At 33.4% G+C, this 13,185-nt stretch overlaps 1 long non-coding RNA gene across 1 annotated transcript; it reads right to left on the bottom strand.

The window, feature by feature from the left end:
- Positions 1-448: 448 nt before the first annotated feature.
- Positions 449-12,575, bottom strand: LOC143222514 (uncharacterized). Its single transcript, XR_013012285.1, has 3 exons — positions 12,463-12,575; positions 8,641-8,724; positions 449-2,177 (listed from the first exon to the last, which is right to left on the bottom strand). It is a non-coding gene; the product is annotated as an uncharacterized LOC143222514 (long non-coding RNA).
- Positions 12,576-13,185: the final 610 nt, after the last annotated feature.

Here is a 13,185-nt window from a genome sequence, read left to right as displayed (position 1 = left end):
CATCCTTCTTTGAATACTTCAAAAAGTTCATCTTCCGAGTCTGACTCGTGATTTTTCGTTAATCGGCTTATCTCAGTCCATAAATATTCAATTGGATTAATATGCATTTTAAAGTGGTTGAAATAATTAGAAAACTTTTATAGGAGTATGCTTAGGCTCAGTGCGGATATTGTAGGCTATGGTTTCCCAATAACCTATTTACTTAACCAAAATTCCTTTTATCTAAAAAGCTAAGAAAATGGTGATCTTAAGAATTGAGTGAACAGGAAAACAAATTTTCCTTCTATCATTTTTTACTTAGAAAGAAAACTGGAAATCAGATAACTATGTAAACAACTGGTTTAGATGTCATCATTTAGCAACTGAAACATGACTAAGTCATATCCAAGGAGCTCACTAAGGATCAAGTTGCAAAGATCTGTTGATAACTTTTCAAGGAATTCAAAAGTTCAAGTTGAGACAAAATTAATTTATTTTAGTGGCATTTTCAAATATATATTTCAATTAACTATTAGAACGTACAGCTAATATATCGAAAAATATGTGTTTAATGTACAGGCAACATAATAAAGAGAGTTGGGTAATTAGTAGTATTTGTTAATTGATTAGTTTATGGCTTCATTAGTTAATTAATTAGTTAGTACAGTATTCTTTAAACTATAGTAGATACAAACAAAATAAAGGTAATGGTATGTGCTCCTAACCAGCTGTATTCCTTCTAGTCAGCAGTTCAAAACTGGTAACAATGACAAATATCCTCAGGAGCGGAGCTTTTGTCATATCAAAGAAAGGGTGAGCAAGTTTCATGACAATAGGAGTTAAAATAAGACTTGAACCATAATCCCTTCTTCACTCCATCGATTATTAAAGCTAAATAAACGTGAAATAAAAAAATACAAACTTGTAAGGTCCAAACTGAGCAAAACCCAGGTAGCCCTTTATATAGCTTTGTGCTTAAATAAAAACAAACATAAACGTAATACTGATTACTTGGATAATTAAAATAATAAATAATAATAATAACACAGGTACAAATATAAAAGCTCTTTTGTTTTAATAACATATTTCTAAACTAATATTAATGTGTCTTTTTTCTATCAAGTGAAGATTTTTTACAAATGGGAAAAGAAAAAGTCTTACTGAGATCAAAACATTAATTTGTTTTAGACAATAAACATTATTATTATTATGCTTCTTAACAAAAATAAAACACACTGAAGGAAAAGGAGGAACATTAATGAAAAACAATTATGCACTCTTGTTCCTTCTGATTTTTTGGTAAAAACTACGTGTTGTGTTCGTTCTCTTATGTGTTGTGTCTGGAGTGACTTGTTTCACTGACCAGTAATAATCAGAGATATCTCTTCTTCATTTTCCTAAAGTCTTTCTACTTCTTTCTCTGTGATGGCACCGTGATTTTCACGGAACTAGTCAGTATATTGGTTTAAGGAAGGAACTTTCAAGCTTATATTACAACCCAACATATCAAGCATGTATTTACAAAATTATCGTAATATGGGTCCTGGTAGTTTCTTAAAAATATCAATAATTTCTTTAAAGGCAACTCACTTTTTTTTCAACTTTCCTCAGCGTCCTATTGAACTATTAATCCAAAATAAACTTACTAATGTAAAACCAAACAAAAATCTCTTCTTTAAGTTTCTCTTCTGAAAGAGTTGGGAATTGTTCACCTAGATATGTGAAATTGTCCCTATCTTCATCTAAGGCCTTTACAAACTGTCTACTCAAGCTCAGTTTTATGTGAAGTGGAGGTTACCAAAGTTCCAAATTCACTGTTTTTCGATCCTATCATCAGGCAGGCTGACTCTACGAGAGCGTTGCTTCTTTATCCAGTGCTGATTTTATCGTCTGCTTTTCCGTTTAGACTCACACACACACATATATGTATATATATATATTATACTTTGTATAACTGGCTTGTTGACCCAACAACATACAAAGGAGTTTTAAGTCTCCACAAAGTAGCCAATCATGTTCTTTGTATTTTACCTCATTAAGAACGTGTGCAAGATTTTCGTACGTTTCCTTCAAGTGAACCGACTGAGCAATAGGAAAAGATGGATATGTGTTACCATTGTGAAAGATAACACCTTTTAGACTTCTTTTGGAAGAATCAATGAACAATCACCACTCACTTGGTTCATAAACTGCAGTTCCTAGCATTGGTATTTATTCAGCACATGAAACAAAAAAAAAAAAAAACTCAACATATTAAGAAACGAAATAAATACAGCCACAAAACTATGCCCACCCGTTAAAATTAATGATGAAATCACCCAAGTAAGACAACACTTCATCAACACCAACAAATTTCCTTCAAATAATCGTTGAAAAAAATATACGCACACAAAATTAGACCAACAACATAGTCAACAACGAAAAAGAATAATACATTCAAAGAAACAACAAACTATAAAACCTTACACTGTTGCATATCATATATTTCTCATATTAGCGAAAAGTAACGAACATTTGGAAAAACGTATAACATGACATTTCAGTAAACACTAAATTCATTTGAAAACCTTAAACCTAAAACTAAAATCCATACTATACAAAACTGCACTAAATAACATAACACCAACATTACTTATAAAATACTTTGTCAACCTGAAGATGAGCTAAGAAGGTCGAAACGTTGTTCTGTACTTTATTTTAATTAAAGTGTTAATACCCATACCAGACGTCTCGAGATACATTTTTACTTCAAGTGGGCTTCTCGTCATCATAATTATTACAGTTTCTTGGTAATATTAAACACTGGTTTCTTTTTTTTTTATAGCTTAGTTACAACAGAGTGACTTGGATTAATTGTAAAGTTGGACAAGTATCTGGCAAGTTGCATTTAATTATAATAACTTCGAGGTAATGCATTTGATGCATAATAATTTGAATCACGAAAATTATTTCGACATTAAAGGACCAAATGGTCGCTTGTTGTCCATCAGAAATGATATGTTACTTGAGAAACTTTCAATAAAGTGGCATATAGAGGCTTCGCCAAGAAAGTCATATTGATGGGGTTAGAACAAAGCTGCTTAATTGAGATGTGTGGTGGCCGGATGAAAGAAAGAAAGAAAGAAAAAGCTATTAGTGAACCTTTGATATTTGTGGAGTACCTTTGATTATATAATAGTATGTGCAAGATGGCGTGCTCTCAACTGTAATAGGTGAAATGTTATATATTTACATTGCACATTTTATATGGAAAGATATTTAGTTGCGGTTGTATGTTGGTGGCTGCTATCGTTGGTGTTGCGGCACTTTTCCAGACTGCCACATCATCTGCGAACTGTGAAGAGAATCCATGATTCGGATCCCCCAGTGACATATTGTTTACATACATGATGAAGAGTTTAGGGCTAACCACCCCTCCCTGAGGGACACCAGCTTCAGGAGTAAAGTATTCAGAAAAAGTTCCTTCAACATCTACTCTACATTTTTTGTTTTCCAAAAAGTTAGATAACCAGCGAATAATTCCTCGCGGTAGTTCCATTTTGTTCTTTCGGTAATTTTGATGTTATCTCCAAGAATGTGGAGAGTCTATTACTGATTATTCTTTCGAGAATTTTGCCTATACAGCTGGTCAGGCTGATTGATCGGTAGCTATTAGATTTATTTGCTGGATTTTCTTCCTTATGAAACATTAATATATTTGCAAGCTTCCAAGAAACTGGGATGTATCCTGAGGACCGAGATAAGTTAAAAACTGTTTTTAGGTGATTAAACAATTTTGGAGTGCCCTTTTTCAGAAGGATAGCTTGTATTTCATCTTCACCTGGAGCTTTGTTTTATGTGTTTTTTTATTGCTTCAAGTAGTTCTTGTAGGGATATTTCATTTGCTAGTAACGTGTTTTCATAATCTGTGACAAGTCTTGTGTTTGTCTCAGTTATGTTTATTGGAAAAATTGGTTCAAATTGATGTTTATTGTTTAATATGTGATTAGTGACTTTATTGTAGAAATATGTATTCATATCTGGATCAGTGTGAGTTTTAAATGTATTTTGAAGTTGATCTTTGAAAACTTCGGCTATTTCTTTATTTTTGTGTGCTATTGTATTATTATGTTCGAGTGCAGGAAATTCCTTTATTTGTGTGTGCTATAGTATTATTATGTTCAAGTGAAGGATATTTCTTTATTTGTGTGTGCTATAGTATTATTATGTTCAAGTGAAGGATATTTCTTTATTTGTGTGTGCTATAGTATTATTATGTTCAAGTAAAGGATATTTCTTTATTTGTGTGTGCTATTGTATTATTATGTTCGAGTGCAGGATATTTCTTTATTTGTTTGGGGGCCTGGCATGGCCTAGCGCGTTAAGGTGTGCGCTTCGTAATCTGAGGGTCGCGAGTTCGCGCCCGAGTCGCACCAAACATGCTCGCCCTCCCAGCCGCGGGGGCGTTATATGTGACGGTAAATCCCACTATTCGTTGATAAAAGTAGCCCAAGAGTTGGCGGTGGGTGGTGATGACTAGCTGCCTTCCCTCTAGTCTTACACTGCTAAATTAGGGACGGCTAGCACAGACAGCCCTCGAGTAACTTTGTGCAAAATTTCAAAACAAACAAACTTATTTGTGTGTGCTATAGTATTATTATGTTCAAGTGAAGGATATTTCTTTATTTGTGTATGCTATTGTATTATTATGTTCGGGTGCAGGATATTTCTTTATTTGTGTGTGCTATAGTATTATTATGTTCAAGTGAAGGATATTTCTTTATTTGTGTATGCTATTGTATTATTATGTTCGGGTGCAGGATATTTCTTTATTTGTGTGTGCTATTGTATTATTATGTTCGAGTGCAGGATATTTCTTTATTTGTGTGTGCTATTGTATTATTATGTTCAAGTGCAGGATATTTCTTTATTTGTGTGTGTTATAGTATTATTATGTTCGAGTGCAGATTATTTCTTTATTTGTGTATGCTATTGTATTATGCAGGATATTTCTTTGTTTGTGTATGTTATTGTATTATTAAGTACAAGTGCAGGATATTTCTTTATTTGTGTATGTTATTGTATTATTATGTTCGAGTGGAGGATGTTTTTTATTTGTGTATGCTATTGTATTATGCAGGATATTTCTTTGTTTGTGTATGTTATTGTATTATTATGTTCGAGTGCAGGATATTTTTTTGTGACTGTATTTTCGTTGATGAGTCTTTTAAGGTGTGTCCAGAATTTTTTCGGGTCAGTTTTATCATTTAGTTTTGAGCAGAAGTTGTTCCATTTATCTTATTTTTGTTGTTTTATTTGTGTTCTGATGTGATTTCTTATATTGTTTATTTATGTTTTTGTTTCCCTGTCTCTTGTTATCATATACTGTCTTCTTAATTCTCTTCGTTTTTTGATTAGGTTGCTTATTTATGTAGTGGGTTTCCATGTGTTGTTTGTTGTTTTATGGTGTTGTTTTGGTATTGTTTTCTTTGCTGCTTTCTGAAGGCACTCCGTTATTGTTTGACAGTAGTTATCCATTTCAATATGGGTTTTAACTTCTTTTATAACTTTATTAGGTAATAGGTTGTCTAATTCCTATTTATAATTTTGCCAATTTACTTTACTGTAATTAAATTTTTCTTTCCTAAGTGTTATATATTTATGGAGCGCAAGATCGAAGACACAACATATTGGTGGGTGATTACTATCAACATCTTTTATCACCTTGAATTTTATTAGTTTCTGGCTCAGTTTATATGTACACATACACAGGTCTAGTATGTCACTGGAGTTAGTGGTATACGCTATGTGTGTATGGGTGGTATCGTATAATAAAACAATATTGTTGTCATCTATGAATTGTAAGATACTTCTACCATTGTTATTTGTGCTCCTGCATCCAAAGTTAACATTTTTTACTGTTTAGGTCTCCCATAACTATAGAGTTATAGTTGTGGGAAAAGATGTTGTTGAGTAATGTTATATCTATTTGCTTATTTGGTGAGCAGTACATTCCTGCTACAGTTACTTTTGTTTTGTTTCTTTGCAGGATGTCCACTGTAACATGTTCGTTGTTACTGCTCAATGTTATTTCTGTAACTGATAGTACCGTTTTGTAGAGCAGCATAATGCCTCTATTTTCATCATTTTTGTTTATTCTGTCTTTCCTTATTGTTGTGTAATTTGGTATTTTAAATCTATTGTTATTGTATATTAGAGTTTTCCTTACTATTATAATGTGGGGGTTAGTTTCTTCTTTTAGGTCTTCGATTTCATGTTTCTTGGAAGCTATTGCACCTTGGATGTTGATATATACTACTGTGAACATTATGCTGTGAGCATGTAACCAGTAAGTGTTGATATTATGTAGGGCATGTGTGGTGTGATGTGTTTTTTTAGCATATTAATTAGCCTATACAGTTGTTTGTTTGGTTTGGTTTTGTGTATTCTGTTACGAATTCTGTAGATATGTTTCTGATTATGGTAGTCATAAGGCTTGTTTTATCAGGTGTGTTAGCATTTGTTTCTTGGAATGTGGTGCTGTTTTCTTGAGGTTTTTGTGTTTGTTTTAAGGTGTTATTTTCTTGAGTAATAATATTCTGTTCTTACTGTTTTGGGGGTTTGTTTCCTTTTAATATTTGCGCATATGTGGTTTTAGTTGTTTTGTTAGATTTTATATGCAAAAACGGCTCGTTTGGGTTAAGAAAATATTTTACATAGAAGAGCGAATAACGTTTCGACCTTCTTCGGTCATCTATGTAAAATATTTTTTAACCCAAACGAGCCGTTTTTGCATATATATTTCTCTACAAGTGGGTTTTCTCGACATCACTGTTTGTTAGATTTTGTTGTTATGTCTGTTTTTGTTGTCTATTTGTACTTGATTGTACCTGTTCTGACGAAGCTGTTCGTATCTGATATATACGTTGTTTTATTTGTTTATATTTGTCGCATCCTTTGTAGTTGGCTGTGCAGGTTTGTCCACAGTTACAACATTTGGGTGTTTCTTTATCTTTTTTGCATTAAGAGATATGATGTTCCCCGCCACAGCCGCAGCACCTCGGTGTTGCTAAGCAGGCAGCAGAAACGTGTCCATATCTTTGGCAATTGTAACATTGTGTTACTACAATTGCCGGAGTTTTTAACTGTTCCACTTGGTATCTTTTATACCTAAGCATTATTCCATTATTGATAAGATTTAATATGTTGTAACTGTCATCTATATCGATTCGTATAAGGTTTGTGGGTGCTTGTATTTTTTTAGAAATTATCCGTTGAATGTTGGTATGTGGTATGTTTTGTTCGTCTAACTCTTGGGTTTTTAGTATCAAGGTTTATAGTTTGGTGAATCCCTCTTACGAAATAGCTTTAGGCTGCGGCTTACTTCCTGGCAGGTGGATTTTGATTTTACCAGGTTTGAATGCATCTGCTGGCCATTCTTTTACTAACCTATTTAGGTCAGCAGCGTCTTGCCCTTGAACAAGGACACAGCCTCTGGGCAGACGCTTGATACTAGCAATGGACACATGTGGCTTGCAGCGTTTAACCTACGTCGCAAGTAGGGGTTGATTGTAGTGACCTGAATACCTTCTATTATAACTGAATATTGTGAAGGCTTTTTGCAAAATATTATTTCTTTTTTTTTTTCCTTTTTTTTTTCTTTTAGATGTAACTGTAGTAAAGCCATCTTGATCGTCAGAGTCTGGCTCACTATCTGTGGGATTTTTCATTATATTGTTTTGAATGTTTTCAGTTGCTTTATCAACAACCAAGGTGTTCGATTTTTCTCCTATTACATTTATTTTCTTAGTTTTATTAATGTTAATTGCAGGGGAAGCTACCTCTACCTCAATAGTAGTAGCAACTCCTGCTTCTTCCTCATTTTCAGAATTTTCGGTGGAATTGGAAAGTTTAATAATTTTTCCAACATAGACTGAAATTCATTTCCTTATACTTCTGATCAATAAAAATTTGAGATTGAAATAAATATATAGATTCATACACGCAGTCACAATGCTAGCATGACTTTTACAAGATTTCAACATCCAGAAACATAAGTATCATTAAGCTATTTTCAGATTCTATAATATGAGAAGGAAAATGTCTATGATTATCTTCTGTTGGGCCATTTTTTAAATTCAAGGACTTTAATAAGATAATTCCATTTATGAAATACTACTATAACCTGGAAAATCTTATAATGATTTTTAAAAGATTTCATAATTTTCAAAAATCCCAGCTAATATTTTGATGACTTCAAATCTCATTTTAAGCAAAGTAAAACCATTCTGATCATACTATGTAACACTTCACATTAAATCTATTTTCTAGACTCTGTGCTATTCTTCAGGTCTCAAACGGCCCGGTATGACCAGGTGGTTAAGGCACTCGACTCGAAATCCGAGGGTCGCAGGTTCGAATCCCCGTTGCACCAAACATGGCCGTCCTTTCAGCCGTGGTAACATTATAATGTGACGGCCAATCCCACTATTCGCTAGTAAAAGAGTAAAAAGAGTAGTCCAAGAGTTGGTGGTGAGTGGTGATGACTAGCTGCTTTCCCACTGCTAAATTAGGGACGACTAGCGCAGATAGCCCTCGAGCAGCTTTGAGCGAAATTCAAAATAAACCGGGCTTTAAACATAAAATCAGCTTGTTCGTATTCCTGACAAAAACCTTACTTACCACATCTTACATAAAACCAATGAACATCATCTGGTAACAACTCTTTACAGATTTCTTCCTTGGTTACATCCACCCAAACAGAAACTTTGAGTATTCCAGAAATAAAAAAATAAAACGTAATTATATTAAAGAGATTATTCTATTTACAGCAACAAAATAATTTAATGAGCGACATTTATCAAACTTTCCATAATCAACAGAAAGTATAAATCTGAAATAATATCCATTTTTGTCAGAGATATGTAAGAACATCTGGTGAAACTGTGACTAGTAAATTTGTTGACTTAAAATATGATCTTTCTGATAAACGTGGAGGTTAAATTAAAAAAAAAAAACAAGACTCGTTACTACTGAAAAAATAATTATATTATCAATGAAAATTATATTGGATTATCAGATCATCAGGAAGTCTTCCAGAAATCTTCCATGGATTGATTAAAAATTCACAAAGAAGAATGTCTGTCATAATTATAACATTTAAAATTGGAATATACAATACTTTTAGCTGGATGTTTAGTAGACATTCTAAATATATATATATATACTACAAATGGATATAAATGGCAGTTTTGAGTTTTGTCAGGAAATTCTCAAAACAGTTTTTGTTTTTCAGGTTAATCAACTTCCTCCTGAATGGGAAGTTACGTCATAAGACTCATTGTGCTGCTATCTAAGACTGATTCTATCTCTTGCCAATCTGTTTTTGTTTTCAAGAAAAATCAAGGGTTGTGTACCGTCCAATATAATTCATACTATTACATGTATGCTGACGACAGTTTCACTGTCTTTAAAAATTCTGATTAACTCATCAGATTTGTGTGATATCTGAATAGTAAGCATACCACTATGACTGTTCACTTTAGAGAATCAACAGGATCACAAACTTTGATTTTCAGACAATCTTTTAAACTACAATAACAAGTGTTAATAATAACTACAGTTTAAGTGTTTGTTTGGTTGGAATTAATCACAAAGCTACGCATTAGGCTATTTGTGCTCTGGTTTAGTTTGAATTTCGCGCAAAGCTACACGAGGACTATCTGCGCTAGCAGTCCCTATTTTGGAAATGTAAGACGGGAGGGGAGGCAGCTAGTTATCACCACCAACAGCCAATAGTGGGATTGATCAGTAACGCCCCCCTCCTCCCGGTTGAATGGGCGAGCATGTTTGGTATGACGGGGATTCGAACCCAGGACCCTCGAATTACGAGTCGAGTGCCTTAACCACCTGGCCATGCTGGGCCTATATTTTAATGAGAACTTCATTCCCACTATTTGTAAGGTAAATTTTGCTAAAATAATTTTTTCGTACTAATAAAATATGTGTAATGTATAATTTTCAAGCAAACAAGAATACTTATGTAAAAATGATTTTCTAAAATTACGAAATGCACTTACATTTTGTGTTTATCTAAACCTCAGCTGAAGACAGGCAGAGCTATGCATATCGCCGCTATGTTTATAATTCCGGGTTCGATGATATGTTTGAAAAATTATTACGTTTACAGGTAACGTCGCTCCATTTGTAGTCAATGAAAGCGATAATCGCGATATTTTTATCAATAGAGATTATTGATTATAATAACTTGTAAATTATATATATATATTTGTATATTTTTCAATCATATAGTTTTGTATATATACATAAATATTATATATATATATATATATATATATCGTTCACTACCTCAGATATTAAGTTGTTTGGTGCTCCCCATTGGCACAGCTGGATGTCTGCGGTCTTACAAAGCAACAATCCGGGTTTCGATACCCGAGGTAAGAAGAGTACAGATACCCCATTATGTAGCTTCATGCTTAATTACAAACAGGTAATTCGATCTGCGATGATGACTTGCTGACTATCCGTGACGTAATACTTCGTAATGTTTGAATTTATTTATAATATTGTTCTATTTAATACTTGTCACATTGGTTCAGTTTAATATTAACTTAGAATGTTTATTAATTTATTTCTATGTAAAAATTGAGTTTGAGAGTAGTGTGAAATGTTTTATTAAATTCCTTAGCGTGACAGTTCTAGTAGCAACTTTCCATGGTTAATACGAAGCAATTAATAATACAAGCTATTCATATAAACTTGGTAGTTTATATTTCATGTCCGATAATTAGTTAAGAAAATCATAGATATATTCTTTATAATGCATTACTATATGGCTTGGCATCGCTAGGTGGTTAGGATGTGCGAGTCGTGAGTTCGAGTCCCCGAAGGCCTTATAATGTGATTGTCATTCCCACAGGCAGTCGATTTTGATGACTATCGGTTATATTGAGGATGGCTAGCAGAACTAACTCTCGTGTAACATTGCGCACGCACAAATATTATATATTTGCGATATATAATACATACTATTATTACTAATAATAAAACACACATCAGAGTGGTAAAATAATAGAATATATATATACATATTATTATATATTCATTGTAGAATATAACTGCATTATATTATTTTGTATAATATATTTTTATAGTTACATTTACACCGCATTTCGCTTACGAAGAACAACCAAACATATTAACTGATGTAGATGGTTCGAGCTTGTGTATAGATAAAAGATGTTCTCTACGACAACTATACGTTATTTCTACGTATTTATGTTCGTCATTCCGTTAAAATAACATTTATCACGAGGTTACATCTCCATGTACATTAGTTAACGTGTTAAGAAAGTGGAATCCGATAAAAAAAGAAAATATTTCTCGTACAGAAGCTTGTAACAGTGAGTCTAATTGCGAAAGCAATCATCCTTGGCCTTACAAAATGTTTCGAATTTTTATCTTGTAAGTAGATACCAATCCCAAATTGTTTTGTTGTGGTTTAAGTTGTGTTTGCCCGAAAATAATATTTAGAATAAGAAATTACTTTTAATCTTAAGAAACGCGTCAGTTACAAACAATCCAATAAACTCAAGTTGTGTATCAATAGATGATTGTTTGCTTTTTGAATTTCTCGCAAAGCTACACGAAGGCTATTTGCTCTAACTGTACCTAATTTAGCAGTGTAAGACTTGACAGAAGGCAGATAGTCATCACCACCCACCGCCAACTCTTGGGCTATTCTTTTACCAACAAATAATGGGATTGTCCGAAACTTTATAATACCCCCACAGCTGAAACGGCAAGCATGTTTATATAACGGAGATTTGAACCCGAGACCCTCGGAGTACGAGGCTAGTGCCTTAACCACCTGTCCATGGCGGGCCTATCAAGAGATGAACGTAGGTAAACAGGTCAAGCAAATAGCCAGTTGAAGCAGCAGAGACAGGGATTCATATTTTTTATGAGAAACATTGAGAAACATGAAGCAGAACAATCAAGTCTTAAAGCCTTGGTTGCCGTGAAGAATTATACAACATAAAATAAATACACTCGTTCCTGAAAAAATACAACCTTTCATTTTTTTTTAATTATAAGTTTTGTAATTCTTAATTCACGCACTAAATCCAAATAAAAATAAAAAGGTTTTTGTAGGAAAGCTCTAACATGTGTACTTAACAATGAATTCGTCCAGAAAAAAAATGAGCTGAAAAAAACTCAACATAGTGGGCTAGTGACAACAGTTTAAATTTAAAATAAGCAACGTTAAGTCAACTAAATTCATGCTCTTCGTTATTTGGTCCCACGATCATGAAAACTTACCACCGTTCTTAGAACATTTCAGTTCCGTAGATAGGAATCCACCTCACTATGGAAATAGAGGACAAAACAGTCTATCATTTCTTGACATACTCATCAACAAACAAACAAGACAAGTAACCACAACTGTGTACAGAAAACCCACCCACACAAACAGATACTTACACTTCCAGTCCTATCATCCAACCTCGATAAAACGTGGTATAATTCAATGGCTAAATAAGAGAGCAGAAAACATTTGCAATAAGACATCCATCGTAGCGTATAGAGCTTGTTCCTTGTTGACTGAATGTAGTCTATATGCTTTTGTCTTTTTAAATTTGTTTCTGACATGAGTCACATGTTTGATAATCATGATCATTGACTGATTAGATAAATTCTATTGTTAGGAAATATACACGTCGTCACACGGCCAGTTTATTTTAGATTTTACCTGGAATTTTAAAGTTTTGTAACAGCGCCACACATACAAAAACATATGTATATCACTAGTTTGCGATGATGTTCATGAGACACGACATGTTCGAATGTATACAGATATTTATCAATAAGTCACAAATTCCATTTTCATTTTTTTAACACAATCAATACACACAATACAAACTTATTGGGTAACACGATTGAACTCAGTTTATTAACAGTAGAGTAGTTTACACAGCATTTTATGATCAGACATGCAGCAATCAGCCATGAGTACAGACAGTGTCAGTCAAAATACGTTGCTTAAAATATTATTTTCAAAATTAAAAAGGCCCGGCATGGCCAGGTGGTTAAGTCACTAGACTCATAATCTGAGGATGCCGAGTTCGAATTCCCGTAACACCAAACATGCTCGTCCTTTCAGCCATGCGGGCGTTATAATATGCGATCAATCCCACTCCTCGTTGG

Source organism: Tachypleus tridentatus, chromosome 1 (assembly GCF_004210375.1).
Source record: "Tachypleus tridentatus isolate NWPU-2018 chromosome 1, ASM421037v1, whole genome shotgun sequence".
NCBI lineage: Eukaryota > Metazoa > Arthropoda > Merostomata > Xiphosura > Limulidae > Tachypleus > Tachypleus tridentatus.
Note: the sequence above shows the minus strand (reverse complement) of the source record. Positions and strands in the feature narration are given on the sequence as shown.